Raw genomic sequence first — 23,090 nt, 5'->3', positions numbered from 1 at the left:
TTTGAATACAGGAGGATAGTTGTACAAAATTTCTTAAATATTTCTTAATTCCAAGTATTCCTGATGATCTTCCTGATGGAATTTATGTACTCTGTAATGTTAGAAGGATAATCAGTATATAACAGAAAGTAAAGGAAGTTGTTGTATAAAGAAAGAATGTGTATTTCACCTTCTGATCACAATAGAAATTCCTCATAGCAGTTGTTAGATGGGGAAAAAACCCCAAAACTATCCTCAGTCATAAGATTGCCACAGCAAACAAGGAAAGATCATAAATTGTCATGTATGATGGTCACATAATACACTGTAAGATCCAAATACCCTCAGACAAAAATGAGCATAGAGCAAAAGTTTTGACCCCATGGAATCCTCTGGCCCAGATTTAACACCTGCACAATTATTAAGTTATTGATCATAAAATGCTATAAATGGCAAAACCATCTATATGAATATATCTGTAACAAGTAAGAATTAAGGTATGTTCTCGATCTTAGTAAGATTAATTGGAAACTCTTCTAAAAGTATAAAGCATAAACTGATTATTCCTGAATATCATACAACTGTTGGTTAAAACTTCCCAAGATCATCGTCATCATGGAAGAGTAAAACATACTGTTAGAATCATCAGTATAGCAGAAAAATTGCTGTATTCAAACCTGACAATTCCCTGTTGCTGATAACTTCTCTTAACAGTCTCCTGTAGGCTGGATTTTGGGGGGAAAATTATGATAAAATGGTCTCTATTTTTTCAATATGTTGGTTATTACAAAATTCAGTAAAAGCTCAATTGTATTCACACTTGAAAGAGGGAACTCAAAATTTTGGCAGGAGGACTGTGTTTGTGTGGAGAAGTGTTTGTAAGTAGTTGATGGAACCCTTGTAACCTATGTACAGATTTTTGTGTTAAGGTATGTGCAACACTTTTGATCTCTGTAAGGCTAGTGGGCAGTAATGAAGGGTAAATTACTCTACAGGAAGAGACTAAAGTCCAGGTCAACAAAATGCATGACAACCATTCCAAGTGATGTGGCTAATAGAAGAGAGGATGTAACATTGAGAAAATCCAGTTACTACTGTATGCATATCAGAACTCTAAAAAAATGACAAGGCCACAGCTAACTCTAATAAAGGAAGTAGAAACAACTGGTATAATAAGCTCACTTATGTCTGGCAATTACGGTCACCAGAGACTAGCAACAAACATATGTTAGCTTGGGGCTTGAATTTACAGTTGACTCCATGTCCATGTATACTGACTACTTGTTGGCTCTCAAATTCCATCTTTTGCCTATCACCAAGTCAAGCAATAGCTATAAACAGAGCTATCGGAAAATGGGTAAAAGTTGTGAAAATGTTTGCAATTTTTATTTGTTTTCACTAGCATTTCATTTCAATATAAAAAAAATCCATCTAGTGGTACTCAAACCTGTAGGATATTATTAAATAGTGTGATTAATAAGCAGATTTTCAAATATTTTTGTAGCAGATGATCCTTCATATATGTGTATACAAGCAGTAATCCACTAGGTGGCAAGCAGCACCAAGACGGCCTTTGGCAGATGCTAGTTTATCATTGTTTTAGATTATTCAGTATGATGAGTCATCTGCTTTAAAATAAAATTACAAGGTCTGTAGACATAAAACACACAGTCATGTCAGAATTTATATATTTAGTTTTATATTCTTTTAAAGGGATCACTTAAAATACAGTATTTCTTCATCTCAGATGTTGGGCAACTGTTCTACATTATGCTGTACCTCAGACTTCTGTGTGAGTGCAAGCTCGGTTAAAAGGCACAACAAAGAGAACATAAGAGCATGAAAGTTTAAGGATAAGCTCATATATGAGATAGGAAAGTAGCAAGAATCAGAAAAAACCAGGAACTTGTAGTATTTTTGCCACTTCATGTTGCAGTCTCACATAAAATTTGAGCCTCAAAAAGTGAATATTACGGCCATTTTCAAATAACCAAAAAGTAAAGTTCTTACCTCTGATACATGCAAACTGTTTTTAATTTACTTTACTTGTGGATACTGACTTTGTAAGCATGTTTTCTGATATATTCAACTGAATATACTGGTTTGAGTACTACTGACAGCTATTTTCTACATGGCTTGCTAGTGCTACTCCTTTAACTGACTTGCTTACCTGTCCTCTCAGGCTATACTGGAAGCTATTTTGTCTCCTATAGCTAACTGTGGCAATGAGTTTATGGTGCTAGTAATAGTGGGAGTAGGGATGTAGACAGGGCACCATAGTTTTTCAGAAAGCTTAGTATTTGTATTTAGGTGAACAAAGTGGCAAAACTCAGTGTAATTATGGTCCTCCAGGACATTACTCTCATTGCTGCTGTGATTATTGGATCTGGTAGCATGTTAAAAGACCTCCCATACAGGCAGTACCCCAGCAATTCAGCTTGAACTTTTTGTTAGAAACACCAGTTGCCATTACAGTTAAGAGACAGCCCATTAGATCACTGTGGCAATGGGACGACTAATACTGTCTGGCTACTGTTTCTGAGCAGATACAGAGAACAGGATTAAAAATACAAGAAAATTTACACCAGTGTTTGTTGCTGTTATTACTGCATCTGTAATAAGGAATTCAAACCAAAGTTAAACAAGACACAGCCCCTGAAATCACTTTAGTCTGTCCCAAATGCAAGCCTCCCATGGATAATTTATTGTTACAATTGTCAGGGCCCCGGATGCACTAATAGGCCTCAATGGCCCTGACCAGCCTCACCTGGGACCCTCGCCCACACACCCCTGCTCATGAGCCCCAGGGCTCTCATTAAGCCCACCCTGGGTGCCTTGGACCTTGCCTGTGCCCTGTTCCTGGCCTGGTTTCTGCCTGGCCCCACCACTGCGGACTTGCTTGGTGGTCACAGGGCCCCATACCTCAGCAGGCCTGGCTATGGCGGGTGGGTTGGCTTCCTAGCACCACTGCCGGCCTGCCTCAGCACCATGGACTGGCCTGGTGGTGCTGAGCCTGGCGGCCACTTCCACACCTGCCCTGCTCCCGGCCAGCTCCTGACAGCAACCTTCCTGCACACCCAGCCTGCGTTCTGAGCCGAATGGATCAGTCTTCGTGGACTGTTTGCTGTAGACAGGCTGCAGCTTCTCCATTTATAACTATTTCTTCTCTTCATATGCTTGAAGTACTGAGGCCTGAGCAACAGGCCCTGAGCCAAAGCTGACCTCTAGAAGAATCTGCCAACCAAACATTATATACATATATATTTAGTATCCAATCATTAGCAAAATACATGTGATCATTAGTGAAAGATGTAGCTTAGATAGAATTTAATCATTAGTGAAGATACAGGGCACCCTTCCTTGCTTAGAGGCAGGTAGTCAAGGCTATGAAACCAGGTACATGGCCTTGTTTGCCAGCTGGTGGTTAAAATCAAGTAGATAAGGAAGACTCCCTTGGTTCCTCACGGGGCCCTGGCCAGGCTTTGGTGAGGTCTAAGACAAGAGTGAAACCAGATGTTTCCACATTTGAAACTAGGTAAGCTTGTTTATTTAACAGTATAAAAGCTGGGCCCTCTTATAGTGACTTTGGAGACCTCACCTATGAGTAGGTGCACTGTGTAGGACCTCCCTGTCGCTGGCTCTTTAAATCCTTGCTGTGACTGTGGATCTGGATGATGGTAAAAATATTAAGGCAATTGGTGATGTTTCTTTTTTAACCACTATAGTCTGTTATATGTACTAGCGAGTGGGTGCATTACCTTGTCTTGTTTTATTCTTGTTGTATTATTTCACTTACTCTTCTGTTGCCTTAAATGTAAGTATAGAAAAACTCACTTCTTTAACTAGGTGTCTGTTTCCTTTGTGCTGATGCTGTCTATTGGCAAAAAATGGTTTTATGGAAATACTTTGCTTATAAAGCCTTAAAGTTACATTTTTAGTTATAATTCACAAATAATGGATGAGGCGTGTGGAGTAAACAAAGATGTTTGCTGGACAGTTACTCAATAAAAATAAAGCACCACTTTTTTCTGCTTTTACACAGCGATACTAAATGATACCATCACTTCACAGGCCCCCCATACCTAGTAAGAGCAGCAGCTGGAAATGTGTGAGCATGCTTCTCAAAGTTGTAGCAATGTAAAATCAGAGGCAAAACTGGTCTTCACTTCATTGCATACTGTAAGCACAAGTTGGAAGGGCCTTGCAAAACAAGCAGCAGCTTTCAAAATGCTGCAGTAGAAGGCTTCGTAGTTCTTTTGTCTGTCTTGACAGTTATACAGCTGGTGACTTAAAATTAACGACCACAGCCCAGGAAACAAAGCACTGTTATATGTGGATTTGTATGAACTGTTCTGTGCTACCAAGCAGCGGGCCCCTGACAATGGTACTGCAAAATAAAAATAAATGAAAGTTCACAGGTAGGCAGCCGTTCCCACAGCAGCTGGGGTTCAAATCCCCCACAGCAGTGTTACTCCACTTTGGAAAAAAAGGTATCTTAAGACTTGCTTCCAGAGTTTTTAGTGGACTTCAGAGAGAGTATAGTTCAATGCTATTGCAATCTCTGACTGTACATCTACTCTGTACCTGCGTTTTCTACAAAGTCAAATATTCTGGCACAGAATTACACATAGTGCTTATATTTGCTTCTTCCTTCATAAGCCTATGCCAGTCATCATGGAGTCTTATGTACTCTGAGCCTCTTTGTAATTTTCAATTGTTACTCAAGTACTAACACAGAAATAAACATGGGAACCTCTATCGGAATCTACACACGGTTTGAGCTCTTCACAGCAATGCCCAGGTCTCCTTCCTAAGTTAAGAGGTATTTACAATCCTGTGAGAGTTCAGACATTTCTTCACATTTTCCCTACAAATTACATTATTTTGCACGTACTAATGTTAAACTTTCCAAGCCACTGAGTTACATGTGCTCTATTCACTAAATACTTCCTTACTTCAAGCTCCCTTCTCCAGTGCTTCTAAGGACATTTTATTCCTGACTGTATTCCCTGAATCTCTGCTCTAGCAAACAAAATCTTTTTATCTCCGAGTACGTTTTCTCTGGTTTATAGCACTGGTAATAATTCTGTCATTTTGGGGAAGGCAAGTCAGTTTAGTCATACTAAGACATAACAAGACAGTTCCTCCTAATGCCTTAAAGGACTAATTCACTCTGAAATAAGCTCTTGTGGAATGTAATAACTGGATACAAAGACATTTTGCACTTCAGTCCAACATGTACAAATTCAGATTATAATACAGACCACATTTTTAGTTTTATTATGTTGTCAACATGTTTATATGATAGTTATTTGTATTAGACTTTGTCTTCCTTTGTCTATCTCTAAACATTTAAAATACCCCTTATCAAATTATTATTAATATCTTTGAATACGCAAGATTGTAATAATAAAGAATACCTTGGGGTTTTGATCTAACATTGAATTTTCCATTAAAAATATTTTTGGTGGCTTTAGAGTCAGTCTATATGTAAAATGCATAAAATCCATCCCAGTGGCTACATCCAACAATTTTTGGTTACTTTAAATCTATAATTTGAGGTGTGACCCTTTTTGAGAGAAGACAGCTTGTGTAGCCTTTATGCAAAACACTAGGAAAAGCAGAAACTTCAATTTGTTCTCTTTATAGATTTGTTTATTCAGAAAGAAGCTTTGAAATAAAAGGCTTTGAAAAGCTGGCAAGCTTGCTGAACAATGAATTGTTATTCTTTGAAGGCATATTATCTTAAAAATTACAAGAAAACCCGAGTGTGTCTAATGATTAGAACTCTTATTCCTGAGAGAAAATAAATGGAAGAGTTTGAGAAGATTTTTTTTTGTTGGGGTTTTTTTCCTCCTGGGGTTGCCTGTTGCGTTTATGTGGAAGTTTCCTGCTGATTTGACTTTTTATTCTGCTGTGAGACTGATGCCAAGATTTACATGATTGCTGTGGATAGGAACTAGATTTAGCATAAGGAAGATAACTGCTTTTCCCCCAGGGAGAGACAGAAAAGGGAAAGACAGAGTGGGGCACATAGACAACATTATCTGAAGCTATATTCTTGGTCAATTATTTTATTCAGCCTCTATTTTAGATTATGCTGCAACTAATAAAAGGCAGGAAAGCCACTAGCCTCAAACCAAGAACACAGATAAGCAAAGAAACTATTTGTGTTTTAATGCAAATGTCCAACTACAATGGAAACAATATACCGGTTTTATATAGAGCTGACCATAGTGCATCTTGTAGCATATGTGTAATTAAGAAAAACTGTCATTACCATTTGCTAGGTGGAGATTTGCCTTATGTGCAGGGTCCTTCAGCAGAGAGAAAATGGTGATTGTAGAACTGTGCATCATTACAGTTATTTTAGCAATTCATTGTCTGTGTAGTCTTTTGTGCATTCTTTGATTTTGGATTACATGCTATGAACGTTGTAAGATTTTTTTGCTTATAAATTAGCCTTGTGCAACATGAAATCATTTACAGCCAGTTGTCAGACTGTTGTCTTTTGTTAACCTACAGTATCTATGGAAAATGCAATGTTTTGAGATGCTGACATATGTTTGTATCACAAGCAAAGCAAGACTCCACAGTAAGCAGACAATAAATACTGAGGACAGAAGGCAGTTTGAGGGAGTTTAGCACTGAGAGGATATAGGTTTTCAAATGTAATTATTAACAGATCACTTAACAAAATGTTAGTAATTTTTCTAATTAAACCTTATATACTGAGTAAATTAAAATAAATCCCATAATTAGTCAGTAATTAAATAAATTACAAATAAATATTATCTACTTGGTTTAAAAGTTTAAATCAAGTTTTTGGAAGACAGTATCATATTACCAAGGTAAATATTCTGGAGTTCCTAAACTAGACGTATATAATATTAAAATGGCTTAGAATTCCCATCATTCCCTTTTCCTTCAGTTAGTTGCATGGACAACAGTTTATCCTGATATTAAAATCAAATCATCTAAGTAGCATGACTGAGTTTCTGTTTTCACATCTTATTGATTGCAAAGTTATGATTATCTATCCCATGAAATTTAGTTATTAAGGATAACCGATACTTTCATTAAATTGTGCCTGTTGCAGTACTGGTCTTGCTGCTAGAAAATAGCATATTTGAGACTGCAGGTGATAACTGACTACATTTTCAAAGGTTTTTTCTTGGAAAAAAGTGTCATCTTAGGGCCACTGATTGCTTGGTATTTTTGCATATACTAAAGATGACCTTTAGCATCAGTGTTTCTTGAATAAAACTTTTAGCAAAGCCTTTAATTGGGGTATATAGACAAGCTTCCTGGAGTTTAGAGCAATTGGTACTACCCAAAGCCGTAGTGAACCCTCCATTCTACTGAGATGCCCCTGAACACAGAATTATTTTGAAGAGAAACCTAATAACCTCATACATAGCTACAAAATTACCATGAAGGTTATGGCAGACTCATTAGCATTAATCTACCTTCCAGAACCATTTATTTTCTTTTCAAAACATGGTATAATGAGACTTGGGTTTACATTTTTTCCCCCTCTTTTAAAATGGAGTGATGACATGGTGCTTCTCTGTTTCAAAACCTCTTATTTATTTTTTACTACTTCCTGCTATGTCACATCAGACTTTTATTTCTCTTTCATGGGGGGGGGAGAGCACCACGGGGAACAACAGGTGCCTTATTTCTCCCCTGTTTTCCATGGTTGCCTAATGAGATTTCTAATAATGAAATTCAGGGCAAAAGGTCTTACCAGGAAATTCAGAGAGTGTGAGTCCAGCTCATGTGAACTATTCTCACCTCCTACAAATCACATGTTGTAGGCCTTTAATCAATAATTCTCCTCTCAGTTCAGAAATCGTGCCTCAGGCATACAGGAAAAAAAAAAAGGCTATTAAAGAATTTAGATGATAGAATATTCCTCCTACCCTACATTAATTCTTCAAAACTGTAATGAATCAAATTTTTTTGAAGTACTTAATATTTTAAATTATCTACCTTCAACATTTGATCACTGGATTCTATGCTTTTATGTGGTAACTAGAAGATCCTCTACTATAAGCTGTTTTCCTTCTATATAGGTATTTATAACTATGACCGAGACAACCTGTCATCTTTGCTATGAAGCTAAATTCAGGGGACTCTGCATATCAAAAAGGTAGACTGTAAGGAATAAAATGTTCGTTCTTCTGTCCAAAATGAAAGAACCTACCTCACAAAATTGACAACACAGAGGAGGATCAGTCTGCAACCTTACACAGGGCTATAACCAAGTTAAAACCTTTAACAGCTCGAGCTTGGGCTTGTCACTGCGAGCTCAAACTGTCACCATATTCATTATGTTCCAACAGGGTTCAGCAGGCTCAGTGCAGAGGCAGAACAGGTTCACATTTATTCCTGCAGAATACAATATAGAACTACCCTACATATAGTAAAGGTGGCTTTAGGACTTCTTTTGAGATATAGATGCTTACATAAATTTTCACAATTTCATTTGAAAAATAAAGTCTTTTTTAGTTTTGTAAAGATTTGGAATGATACTGACCTTTGTAACAGGATAACAGGTAACTTTCTTTCCAGTAGTTCTTTGGGCCATTTCATTAACTCATACGGTGCAGTGCAGGACTGGGACAAAACTACCAGCAGCTGACAGCACTTCTTTGCCTCACTTCTTTTCTACAGTTGCAGCACAGGTCAGGGAGGTGACATTATGAAGATGAAAGACAATTCATCAGATTGATCAAAAAGACAAAACGGTGGATACTATTTCCACCCGACAGAAAAACCTGTACAATGAGGGTTTTTTAAAAGCTACCTACTGGACATGATTACAGTCAGCAGTATAACTAGGAGAGCTTTTCTGAAAGGAAAGGAAAAAGTGCCAATGAAAAGGAAACAGTGTATGGAGCTATATATATACACCACATCAGTGGAAAATAGCTAGAAACATAGTGCTTTCCTATCAAATAGGAAAAAATGTCAAAAATCTTAAATATATGTCCAAACTGGATTTCAAATAGAAAAACAGAAGTCTTGCTGACAGCTTCCCAACTTTCCAGACTGCTGTTGCTTTATTAACTGAATCCTATTGAGCTATTTTTGCAAAACGACAAGCACGTTGCCCCTATACTTAATAATAAAATATAAATAAATATATACTGCAAGGATATTTTCAAGAATATCACTGCATGTGCTTTCATACTGTTTAAAAAATATCTAGAGGGTAAATATGATTTTATAACATATATAATGCCTTCTTGCACTATTACTGTCATCTGTATCAATCACCTATACAATTGGAAATTTAGAGATGTCAAATGATGCTACATCAATTAATTATGTAAATGTCACAGGTCATTGCACATCAGTTTTAGGGCACTCTGTTTTGCTTTGTATGACCAACATACCTTATCTCTGGCAAGAGACTTTGTTTTGACATAGTTTCATTTGACAACTCATCAAATGGCTCTTGATTGCTAGACTATCTCATTTTCCTCTTTCTCTGCCTGGCTGTAGCAGTGCCAGCAGGTCTAACTTTGTCCACTGCCAGGTTCAACTGAGGGACTGATGATTGCACTGATGGAACTGACTGTGCTTCTAAATGCAAGGCATTCATTAATTTCTGATGCTTTAAAAGTATAATAAAATCTAACTAATGCTTATTCAAAGATACATCTACACTGGAAAATCACTGCATAATGAAACATGCTAAAAGCCATATACACAAGTTCTACTCCGCACAACTGCCCGTCAAGTGTTTTTAGTGTATACTTAAGCATGGGTTAGCTTCTGCTAGTTTGAGAGGACTCGTATCCTATTTGTAGTAAAAGTAAGAAAGCTAGCCAGAGCGTATAAAAATATGCCATGATTTAAGTGTTGCTTACCAATCATCAGTTGCCTAAGCAGTTGTCTAAGCTGTTGGGATCCAGTTTTGCCAGCTCCCTGGCACTCTTCCCTTAAAACTACCTTGTTCCATGGCACTTCACAAAACCTGACAGTGCTTCAGTTACGGATACACTGAAACCGCTATTTATCATACTAGCCAATAGTCTTGGTCTTTTTAATACTAAACTGTCTACCTCTGTCCAACCTATTTTCTATTTTTTTTGTAGGACCCATCAGTGAAGAACCATCTTTTTCCTTTTTATTTGTACAGGCACTGTACAGCAAATTCCTTGTTCCTGACTGGGGCCCCTATTTATGTCAGTAATACAAAGATACAACAGTAGATAAGGTCCAAAGTATTGATTGCAAGTGAGTACTATGACTGAAGATCAGGACTATATTTCTACAGTAAAAATGTCTGTATATCACCCCAAAGATGAAATTATGAATACATCTGCTTTTCCTAAAATAAACATACTTTCTGGATGAGATTTTTCATTAACACTCCACAAGTCAATGTTGTTTATGAGTGTTATCACACGCATGCAGCCATTTGTTATAGAATAAACAAAATGAAAGATCTTTTATGCTTCTCTGGGTCAAAAAGCACTGGCAAAGATGTGCTGCAATTCATTACTATGTTACTGGAAATCTAGTTTTCAGAAACACGGACCCTCCTTTCCGGATATATTGTCAAATCACATGGAATTTTATGTCAGACAGCTTATCAAGTTAGTTTTCACTGACTTGAATATATGCTTACGTTTCTTTACAACAGTGTTTTTCATTAAAGGTTGGCAAAACTATTTAACCATATCTTAACTTCTGCACAGTTCTCATTGCTGGGATATTCTGCTAAAACATTTTGATTCTTCAGAACAGTTTTGTATATGATAAGCCCTAATCCACTATCTTTATGCAGTTGGACACAGGACTGAAAAACAAAAAGTTACAAAGCCTTGCAGAATTAACAGAATAGTCCTGCATTCATGTTTTCTATGGGTGCACTCACAAACGTTGCTGAAAATTGATTAAACTAACATATTCTACCTTACAGTAAGGATAAGATGAGCACATGGACAGAACTTCCGTGACCTCCTGCCTCCTGTTTCTGACTCTTAACTTCCTCCTCCATCATGGTAATGTAAGTGTCGGCAGGGTTATGTGCTGAACTGTATTGGAATACTGCTCCAGTTCTTCACACGATCACACAAACAACAAACCAAATTAAAAGAGGAACACAGGTGAGAATGGGTGTCCACAGTGAAACCTATATTAGCCAGGAGAGTCACTAAAAGAAATGTTTATGCAAACCATATCCTAAGTTAAAATTACATATCTTAAAGTAAGCTCGGGGATTCTGTAAAAAGGATCTGTACTTGCTCAATTAAAACTGCATTAAATTTTAATCAGAAGTTTATTTAGTTAAAAATACTTCTTAGTGCAAACAAGGCTTACAAATAAAAGATAAGGAAAGGATGACCTGGATAAAATCACACTTTTTACATTGGCAAAGTCAATCAGGGAACAGTGTTTAAGAGAGAACTGGCACACTGTTTCTAAAATAAATAAAAAAAAAATTAAAAAAAGGTCTGTCACAGGTTTCCTGATCATATAAGAAGTAAAACACATGACAGCGAGCCTGCCACTTGAATGTGTGGCAGAAATACAAATGACAAAGTTTAAAAGAAATAGTAAAAGTGTAAAGTCTTTTGTAGTATTCATTTTACAGATCACATTACCTCTCGAGTGCAGAGACAGAATCTCCTAACATGTTCCTTTTCCAAACAAAACAGGTATCCAAGTAAAAAGACAGTTGTACTGGTTGACCACAGTTTTCAAGGGGACTGTTGACTTGGCATGTGTCCATTTACATGTGTCTACTTTGAAATGCGTTAGGACTTTTTTTTAGAACTGTTGAACATCCGTAATTGACTGTTGAGGTCATTATAGTTCTTGGTGTTCATTTTAGCTACAAAATTAGACCCCAAAGTAATACCCTTTGGTCACCAAAAATCATTGTCACTTTGAAAGAAATAATTTCATGATTTTATCCTCACTTACTTATCTCCTATCTCTTTGACAGCTGTTAAAATATATATGTTTTAAATTACTACACTCAGCGCTTCAAGTAGAAAAGCTTTTTTGTGACAGGCATTATACATATGTTATTAACATCATCTCTGACTTACATCCAATCTGTTATTATCTTGTTCAGCAGTTCTTTCTATTTGCTATACCATATTAATAGAGGTATAAAAAAAAATCTTTTCTCTCTTCAACTCACTATCCATTGATAATTTCTTTGCTCTGGAGTGGTCTAGCGTGGTGTCCTGGAAGTTGTCAGAGCCATATGCAATACATGTAGGATGTTCCTGCATCAATATATTCTAGCACCGTAATTCTGGCAGGTCCTCCAGTACAAAATCAGTTCTGATTTATGCCTAATACCTTTATACTGTAGCCTCAGAAATGTCTTCCTCCACACTTCCCCAGTTTCCTGACACCTAGTTTCACAGATCTGGTTGTCTTTATGTTTTTTGCTTTGGACAGCCTCTTTCCACTTCAACCTAAATACAGAATAAAGTATATGTCCATAAATGCTTTTCTCTTTTCCTGTTATTACTGTTACTATTGCAAGCTTGCACATTCAGTAGCATTTTAGAACCTTCTATTCACCTTTCAAGCCATTTCAGCATGTCACAATATTTTTGTTCTTATTTTAATACATTTAGAAAATCAGAACTTCTTTCTTGCATTCAAATGCAAAGCAACAGCAAAGAGAACCTAGCTGTACTTTTAAAAACTCAGAACACCAAAGTCTGATTAGTATTCTGAAAGAAGTCTTTTAAAAAGGGAAATCTGGGGAACGTGTACTTTTCTGCACTACAGTACAGTGCACAGGTCTTTGGTGTACTGATGACAGAATCTGCAGATTCCCTTTTAGCTCTCTAGGGAGCCCTACGAATTTCAGATGCAGTAGTCCATGGTTCAATTTCTTGCTGGAATGGATTCTTCACAAGTAGGGATAATCCCTCATTTGATGTTTACTCACTTGGATACATTTCTGTATTCCATAGTGCCCATATCAGGCTTTGCAATGTTTATTTATTCTTGCCAGAATGCACTCCTACATTAGCTGATTTTATTACACTTACATGGTTGAAATGGCACTTTTATTCTATGACCTTCTTTTCATTAGCTTAAAATAACTTTTCAAAACAATTACCTCCAGGCCAATACTTCCCATGTTTGTTCCCAGACTAACAGTCACATCTTTACCATTTTCAGTTTGAAGAGAATGCATTCAGTAGTGCATTCAGTAGCGCATTCAGTAGCTTTTGAGGATCAGGCTTTCAAATACATATAGATACATTTGCTTTTAAAATATTTATCAATTACAATAGTTTCTTATTCCCATTCAAATTTTTTATTTTTTCCCCTCCTAATTATAAATAAGTAATATATAATAACTCCTCAAACATTGCTTTAAAAAATATTTTGTTTTGAATTATCTCCTGAAGTTTGTTTCCTCTCTGGTTCTGTTAGAGTTATAAAGTAATTACAGAATCTTTTGACTTGACTCACTATCTGAATTTATTCAATAAAACTAATAATAAGCTCAATATTATATGAATCATGCATAAATGAATATAAATTCTGTATGCATGTATTGATACATTACCTACATTACATATTCATAATTTATATAATAATAAATATATGGTACTATAATATCTCAATTTAAATGTATCTTAATTACATAAAATAGATGTTAACATAATTTTAAATCTATAAAAGCTATATAACTAGCTAAGATTTCAAAAGAATATGCTGTTCTCTAGGTAAATACAGCACGTAGTATAATATATCACACAACATTATATGATTTCATGGTCAATATAACATTTACCAATAATGCAGTTTAAGGAAACAGATTATTGAGCCTGAAAGACAGCAGATGAAGATGGGAGAAGTAGAAAAATTAGCTTTATGCAGACCTTATGCTGTACCACCTTGCCAGCTTGTGTCATGTACTCTTCAGCTACCACTGAATCTCCTGTGAACAATGGAAGATTCAAAATAAATCCAGATCAGAATAAGCCACAGTTTTTACATTAAAAATTTCTTAGTCTTCCCTAATGATTGTATTTTGGGTTATCCACTGTTACTGAACTGGCAAATTTAGTATTGGTTAAGAAAGTTGTAAAGCGTTTCCAACATTTTCTTAGCAGACACTGAATCATAGTTTTCAGTTGCTACAGTACATACAAAAAGTCTATTTAAAATGTATTTCAGCCCAATGCCTGACATAGCAATTTCTCATCTTTCAGCTTCCTAGTAGCAGCGCTATTCTTCGCAGTGCAGAAACAATTCAAATACACAGAGTCACATCAGCATTCTGTTGAGTCCTACATGTTTCAGCAAATAAACCAAGGTGATCTGACATTCCCTGATATAGCTTAATCTTTTTGGATAAATAAAAAGCCAGTAAATTACAGCATTTGCTTTCATTTTACACAACATTGTGGAATTTATTTTAATAAAATGAACTCCAATATCTAATTGATTGGTTTCCAACAGTAATTTAGAGACAGATTTTCAAAGGCATGAAAGCCTATTAAGAACGCATCTAATTGATGTTCAGAAAGAGTTGAGGACTTGATCCTGCATTCACTGCAGTCAGCAGTGAAATTTCCATCGATTTAAATCAGAACAGGTTCATACCAGCAAAGACTAGCTGCTATTTATGCTTTTCACAATATCCCTTCCATAGCTAGAGATCTCGTCCCATATTTTTTGCACAAATAATCTACACACTTGATGTGAACCGAAAATGCTAAGAGCATATATTCATGTAAAAACAAAAGAAGGAAAAAAATACTGATTTTGTACATACACTTGGTATAACTGACCTTATATTATAAAAAAATAAGTCACATTTGCAAAGAAAGGTAATGAAAGTTTCAGCACTGAAGATGAGTGAACACACTGCAAGTGCCACTCAGTTTTATGGTGCCTCTCTTCACTGAAGTTAATTGGATTATTTATGAGTAAAACAATCAAAATGTTGAATACATAGTCTAGTTTCTAGGTATTTAGAAGTAAATGAGTTTCCTATTGAGTAATTATATATAGAACTATTGTTTTACTTCTGCAAAAGTGAGGAAAATGTTATCAAATATTCAGTTCTATCAAATGATGAAATACATTACCAACAAATGAAACATTGTGATCTTATTCTGCTTTATTTAGTAAAGAATTGTACCTGAGTATTTAAAATGTATTACTGTCTAGGGAATAATTGGCTTTTAAGAGAACTGTCACCGATACACGCGAAGACCAAAAAGCAGCAGTAGTGTTAGCATTCCAAATTAATCTAGATGAAACAGTAAGATAATTAGGTGTAAAAAATTCACAGTCTTATGTTCAACACAGTAAAGGATCAATTTCATCTAAAGGCAAGTGGAGTGTACACCATATCATCTGATCCCAAGTAGTGACCTTCTTGATTCAAATGCAAAATGCCTATTCCTATTGCAGATGGCATTTACCAGGACAAAATGTTCAATAGAAAGCTTACATTTCCAGTGGGGCAGAAAGGTATTTGTCAGTGTCTCGTTACAGCTTTGCTACAAACATCTTGGATTTCAATTAACTTTGAGACAGAACAGCAATAATCCGGCATTGACACCACAAACCGTTCTGCTCCATTATATATGTGGATTTTTGTTTCATTTGCAATAAGCTATTGTAACATTTCCAAAAGAAAAGCAATAGAAAGAAATGAGATTCCAGTCATTTTAATGTCAGAGATATCACTTAGTGATGTCTGATAACTTTGCACCAGGAGGCGAGGGTGACATCATTTACATTTTTTCCAGCATAAATGAAAAGTGTTGAATCCCTTGAACCTTAAGTGTCCCATCAGTTCTTCTACCCTCACTGTCTCACCTCCTGTTATTAACATAGCATATCCACTCTGACACTTTTGATCATTTTCTATGTAAAGTAATTCACCTTCTTAATGGAAATTAATATGAAATTTGCTTTAGTACGTTTCAGGGGTTCAAACAATGGTCCATAGAAATCTATAACTTGTAGAGGTCATCTTTTAACTTTACAAATTTAGAATTTGCAGTCATTTAAAATGTTTACTTTAAGTATTATTTGGTATTAAGAAAACTAGTATGTTCTTCTGAGTTAAACATGGATCTAGGAGTTGGAAGGGCAATTTTTAACCATCCCTTGAATATCTGTGACTGTTTTTGAGTTAACTCCTGTAAAAATCTGGATAATATTTGTCACCCTTAATTTATACCTATGTCATGAGGGTAACTCTATCACCTTGTAAAATATGGCAGGAGGAAAAGCTCAGAAATCATGCAGGTATGATTCATTGTTAATTTCTTTGTTAGTAAAGAAGTTAGATCTCTGCAATCTAGGCCATGCAGATCTGATTTTAATAACACTCAAAATTCTATCTGTTGTCTTCCACTCAAAAAGCTTCCTTTCAAATACCAATTCACATAGCTTTATCTGTAAGAAATATTGAAACAAATATGGTTTATTTGACACATTAAGAAACACAGACTAAGAGAAAATAAAGATATGTCTGTAACCTAGGAACCACTGGTGGCAAAACACCAGTTTTCCTCCTTCGATACCAAGGCGAAGGAGTCTTAAGAAGTGACTTAAGTCACTTGTCCCCACAATTCCAGAGCAAGGACAAGAGCTGGGAGAATGGTCCCTTCAAAGGGGAACTGTTCTACATACTAGACACAACCTGCTTTCTCTCAGAGAATGAAATTCTAAAATATGTTTGATTTATCAGTAAACATTAAAATGATAAATACAAAATTATAAAATCTAATGGGTCTGTATTTTTTACTTCATCTTGAACTCCAAATAGCTGCTTTAAATATAACATTTGGTCAGTAACCGTCTGCAGACATACACAACGAATTAAGCAGGTATCTAGAATGAATTTTTTTCTCACTCCTGAACTACAGCCACCTTTAGGGTAATGAGTAGCAAGAAAAGATGTAATACTTTATAACTATAGTGAAATGAAAGATAATTTTCCTGATTAATGAGACTATTGCTTAAATATCGCATACTTCCGCTGACTTTAAAAACACCTGTAAGTACATTTTGCTCCTACATACATATCTGTAAATACGTGTTGGAGCTTGCTAGCATTACTACTAGATGCAATACTAACAAAAATAATGTTGTTTAATTTTTGTCATATCGCTATAAAAAATTAGATTTAACAGGTTAGACCCCTGCTTTGTATATGTAATGCAGAACAAAACCTGCCAAATCAAACATGTAGATTTTTTCAAGAATATCTGAACATACTCTATTTCATGCAACATAAATGCAAGTCCACAGCTATAAACATATATTTAATATTTTATTATAATGAAATTAAAAACATTTTTTAAAAATATTTTTCTGCAAGTATAATGTAGTTGAAGAACTGAATTTTTTCAAATTGTTTACTTTTTGCAAAGAAGCACAGTTTGACTGTAAGCCACTAAAGCTGCAAAAGATTCCAGATTGCTGTTTCACAAGAAGGTGTTGCATGAGAAGAATTACATCAGTTTTTCTTTTTTCTTCCTGTACTCACAGCACCTTAGGGAACACAGACTTGGAAAGATATCCAGAGATCTAGTCCAACCTGCATTAGCAGAATCAGTGTACTTTAACATATAATAGCTGTCTAATCGCCTGTTAAAAATACCCAGATAGAAGAGATTCCAGTAGCAAATTTAACAAAACGAAAACACAAACTGTTTTTCTCTAGGATAAACAGGCTCATATCTTATAAAAGTTTTTCTAACAGAAATGAGAGATTTGACTCCATGGAAAACTGAACGCTGACAGCCATCAAGACCTGTGATGACTATGCCTATGGTTAAAAGCATTTATTGGATAAAAATTTGCCAGCAGTACAGTATCCACTTATACACATACCTACCAGCAAAATATGTGGGTATTTCCTTATTTGCAGGAAACTGTATACTTCTCTCAGTCTTTAAAAACCTGAAAGCAGCAGCTATTTAAATTTGTATTTAATATTATATAATGTGTGCATTTCATTGTCTTATGTTTTTCTTGAGTTTTAAAATCATGTGTCATGGGAAAGATATACACTTAATTAAATCTATACAAGCTCACACATATATGCTCCATTTACAAGCCTTACAGAAGGCCTTTTGCAATTTTTTCTCTTTTCCTGTCTTAATACAGATGCACTTACCATTAAAAACTAAATAATTACTTTTTTCGTAATTTTTTTTTAAACAAACTACTTGCACAGATAAGACTGTTTCACAAGAAAACACAACCCAAAACACTTGTCAAATAAATAACAGGATATTAATGTGGTCAAATTTTTTTCAAGCCAAGTAGAAAGATCAAATTTATCCTGATTTTAAAAAATCCAACAAACAGGTTAAGACAATATGATGTGTTAGTGTAGAAAACCAATCTATAAATAAAAGTCTGAATCAAATTCAAATACAGTTTAGCTGCAACAGTCTCCACTGACAGTCAGCCAGATTTTCAAAACAGGTTGTCTTACACAAAAACTTGCAAGATCCACAGGATGTCCCTTACAAGCATTCCAAATTACACAAGGCTTAAACACCACTGTTGGCACATTACTTCTGTGAACAACAAGGATGAAGTTCTATCATACTCTGGTAAATATTCATCCATAGAAGGGCTACTTCCAGTATGGACCAAGTCTCTATATTGGGTCATGGAACACATCCCTGTTACCTTGTCCCTTCTCACTGCATTTGCTCTGCCACTTGTGACGTGCCAGCAGGTGCTTACTATAAACCAGATGGCTGCAGTAATTGTTACAGATTTACTATGCCATCCCCTTTGCGCTCAGGTGTTTTATAAAATACAGCCCAGGAGCTTGTGTTCTGCTAGTAATAACTGCATTGCCAACTATCTACTGCCTTGCAACTTGTGTTAGAAGTACAGATTTATTTAAGTTAAAAAGTAGGTGATATTATGAGAATTTTTTTATATTAAAAATTGCTGTTTATGTGTTTGCTCTATAGTTTAATGCCATGTAATTTTTCAGACCTCCCTCCAACACATTGGCAAGTTTCTTAGCAAAGAACAAGAAAAGGAACAAACTCTACCTTTATTTACTTTGCTATTAGCAGTAAAATGACTCCATGGCACCAGTCTTTATTGACTAGAACTGGCTGATGCTGTGAGTCAGTGACTCAACTAACTCTCAGTAGAATGTGAAAACATGAAAAGTTAATTTTACAGGAGAATAAATATTGCTTTATGTAAAGAAGAACAGAAGCTAGGAATCCTAAACTCTAATCTCTGTGGTCTTGTCACTTGAGTCTTTTTAACTCTCTTATTTGTAATTTTTTTGTAATTTGTAAGTTAATATGAAGTACTTGATATGGGTAATTGTTCAACATTTCTAGAGTGAGATAATTTGATGTCACTGGGTGGAAAGTGCATTCATTTTTAGCAGAAGTTAGTATTTTAGTGTGCCTTTGATCATATTAATTCTAGTCTAAAATATACTTTAAGATTATATGAGATACTCTTTCTGCTTACATACAGAAAAACAATTGAATTCCTAATGAAAAGTTTAAAAAAATCCCCTGAAAAAGTGAACACTTACTCTCTCCCTATTTATCCTATTATCTTTTTGGCTAGTAACGCTAACATACTACACACAAAAGGAACTCTATCATCTTAATGCATAGCCAAATATATTCTCCCTTTGATGAATACACAAAACTGCCATGAAGGTAAATGGAAGATAGGTGCACAAACTGAGGGTAGAGCATAGCCTGGCATACAACATATCTGAAAACAGTTCTTTTCGCTGATCTCTTGACAGTTTTCATACTCTCTCTTAAAATCATTAGAACTAGTAAAGGTTTTGGTGCATTATAGGATCCCTTAAGAAGCTCTCATTGCCTCCTATCTTAACCACATAATAGAAAAAAATGAGAATACCATTCAGACCACACTGAGGAAGGAGAACTTGCACTGGAATTTTTCAGCTGGTAAACCTATTTTCTGTAATGCTTAGTAGTGAATCACTCCTAAGTGCTTGACCATTCACTAGTGTATGTGTTTTGTACCAAAGGTTACCAGATTGCAAAAGTGTTCTCATCTCGGAAAGGACCATCACCTTATTTTCACACAACAGAAAAAACGTATGTTCATCTAGCAGGAACAGGAAAAGGGGTGTGTGTGTCTAGAAACCTGTATTAGGATTGCAGCAAATTTTCTAAGGGAAAGGCACAGACTATTAAATGATACCAGAAAAGTTCTGCCTTTATATTCTGGGATGAGATCTTCCTGATGATTTCAGCTCCAGTAAGTCTGTAAGATGGACTTTTATTTTCCTGAAATATGAGAAGAAAAAGTAAATTACAATGGAGCCTTAATGGAGAAGGGTATGCTAGCTGCCTTTTCCCAGACTCTCGTACTGCTAGAGAAGACAGCACAGCAGTGGCAGTTACTTGAGGAGGGAACTGCCCTCTCCAGCATAGATCTTGGGCTCATGCTACAGAACAAATCACTGTTCTCCAGCAGTACAATGACATGACAAAGCAAGGTAAGGGCCCACTTGCCTTTACTATCTACCCTTCTTCTGATTCAGGCAGTATGGAAGTCTAATGTTCTCCAAAAGACAGAAATAGAGGCTCTTCTGAATCACATGATATCTTCTTGTGTTTAGCCTGGATTCTTGCCCATCTGCAGCAGAGACCTGGTGTATTTTTATCATTCCTTTACATGTCTCAAAATAACTTCTCAATAATACACTATTTCTGTTTACACAGGTACACAATCGCTTAAATCTGGTGTTCATGTCTCAACCAAGCTGCGTTCATCCTAGACCCAATGCATAGGATGGGTGCATAAAATGCCCCACAACCTGTTTTCCCAGTCCTAGATATGTAAAGAGCCCATGTCACAGTACGAGTTCTTCACACTTGCAGAAACCATACAAAATGGGAGTTCACTATACCAAAAGATACTGTCACCAGGAAGCTGAGGCTAGAAGGAAACATTCACTTGCAAACACCTACAAACAGTGTGCTTTCTCAAACCTGTCCTCCCACCATATACCTCATGAGCCTTTCAGCTGATGAAAAGTGTATCGGATTATTTAAACTGCCATTACTTGTGAGATCGATGACTGCTAAAAAATCACAAATGCATTTGTGTACAGCATTCTGTCACTGTTTGTGTACTGCTAAACTGATCCAGATAGAGCGATTTGAAAACTACAGCTAGCCTTTACAAAGAAAAAGGGGGAAGTCAGTGCTGCAAAAATTAGCTATTGTAGTTTCTGGGTTCTAAAATGAAGTGTTGAAGATCAATTTCAAAAATCAATTGGTTAAATTCATTACAAACATGAAATACATTCATAATTTTAAATGTAAACTTGAAAAATATTACTGGAAAGCTTCAAATAAAAAATTCATACTTTATGGCCAAACAAGAAGCATATGTAAAGTACAGAAATAAAACACACATTCCTGTTCTGAGGTGCACACATTCTTGTAAGTGTTGTTAGAAAACTCTGGCAAATAAATTCAAAGGCAACAGCCGTTCGTGGAAGTTCATTACTATCATCTTCATATTTCCATCTCTGAAGAAAAATACAACCTCTTCTCTTGCACATCATACAATTTTCTTTGACAGTTTCACTTACAGTTTCTCTGAATGGTAACACCCATACTCTCACAAAAGGCACGGGGGTTATTCAATGATCAGAAGCCATCTAGACAACAGACAGTTTTTCTAATTTTTCTTAAGGTGTAGTACGAATCCTGACTCACACAGAAGACTACAGAGGAGTGAATAATCAGTGCTGATTCCTGCAGCAACTGAAGTTCTCCTGGGAGCTATCTCAGCGAAATACCAAGCAACCTGGTTTATGGTACCTAACACTGGATTGCAGCCTGAGAGATCTTGATTGCAAATGCAGTCTTTTTCCAGTGCTCATGAGTGGGATTTTAGACAGACATAAATGTTTGTAGATCCAGTGATTTTAAAGAAATTATTCCAATTTTTAATAGCAGAAATGTAACCCTCTCTGGAGCTGATAGCTACTGTTTCTAAAAACTAAAAATTTCATAGAGTGCTGTGAACATCTGCCTCACTTGAAGCTGTATGAGTTGTCCATATTAATTCCCCTTTGGTTAGCACAAGTTTTGGAAGATCAGCGGTCTGAGGAACCAAGCTCTCCACTGAGAGAGCAGTCAGCACCACCGGCTCAGCAGGTATGAAAAAAAGGGAGAAAAACCTGACGCGTGTTTCCACAGGATACAAGTGGCAATACATTTACTAACTTAGGAAACCGGGGAGCGGCCAAGTCACTACCCGTCGGTACACGCACCAAAACGAGCCGTGTGCCCGCAGTGGCGCCCGACGGGCAGCGCGGGGTGCGCGGGGCACGCCCCGCCCCGGCTCGCGCCCACCGTCACGCCCCGTCCCGCCGCCCGCCGAGCTCCCCCTGCCGGCACCCACGCCGGGCAGGGCTAGGGTGGGCAGCTTTGTCCCTAGCCTGGCACTGACAGTAAATGAGGCTTTAATGCATTTTATCCTCAGGCTACTGAGGCGGTGATGGCCACCAGCCCGCCCAGCCGATCGGCAGTTCAGCCCGTGGGGCGCTGGGCCGCCGCGTGTCACCGCTGGGCCGCTGGCACGCCGGCGGCTGCCCGGCACGGAGCCTCGCTCCCCGGGAACCCACACCGAAGGAGAAAGCGAAGCCCCGCACCGGCGTCCCTCCCGGGCTTGCGCTGCCCGGCACCGCCCGATCCCTCGGGCGCGGGGCGCAGCGAGGCCCCCCGGCCCCCGCCAGGCGACACCGCGAGACCCCGACACGGCCACTGCCTCCGCGCTGCCGCTCGCCCCCCCCCGACTACAGTTCCCATCATGCAACGCGGCCCGCGCCACACTCACGCGGCAGGGCGCTGGGGCCGGAGCCCTCCCAGCGGGGCGCGCTGCAGGTTGGGCGGCGCTGTTCTGCGCCCCGCGGCGGGGTCTGGGTGCCAGGCCTGTGGCGGCGCCCCGCTGCCGCGTCCCTTCGCCCGCGTCCCCCGCGCGAGTTCCTGTCAGATCGCTCTCCCTGACGGCGTGAACGAGCGGGGCGTTGGTGGCTGAGCGTTCCGCGTACTATACGGGCCACTGTGTACTTCCGCGGTTCCTGT

The 23,090-nt window shown here is 37.3% G+C and overlaps 1 protein-coding gene and 1 long non-coding RNA gene across 2 annotated transcripts in view; one reads left to right on the top strand and one right to left on the bottom strand.

The window, feature by feature from the left end:
• Positions 1–44: 44 nt before the first annotated feature.
• On the bottom strand, positions 45–22,955 carry LOC308068433. Its single transcript, XR_013929959.1, has 3 exons — positions 22,843–22,955; positions 20,188–20,273; positions 45–13,921 (listed from the first exon to the last, which is right to left on the bottom strand). It is a non-coding gene; the product is annotated as an uncharacterized lncRNA (long non-coding RNA).
• Positions 22,915–23,090, top strand: part of DYNC1I2 (dynein cytoplasmic 1 intermediate chain 2) — a 32,587-nt gene continuing 32,411 nt past the window's right edge. The window contains exon 1 of the mRNA XM_080398934.1: positions 22,915–23,088. The gene's annotated coding sequence lies outside the window, so the exon portion shown is untranslated. The remainder of the gene's footprint in view (positions 23,089–23,090) is intronic.

The sequence above is a fragment of the Falco punctatus genome (assembly GCF_963210335.1).
Source record: "Falco punctatus genome assembly, chromosome: 8".
NCBI lineage: Eukaryota > Metazoa > Chordata > Aves > Falconiformes > Falconidae > Falco > Falco punctatus.
The sequence above is the reverse complement of the archived record's forward strand: the minus strand, read 5'-3'. Positions and strand labels throughout refer to the sequence as shown.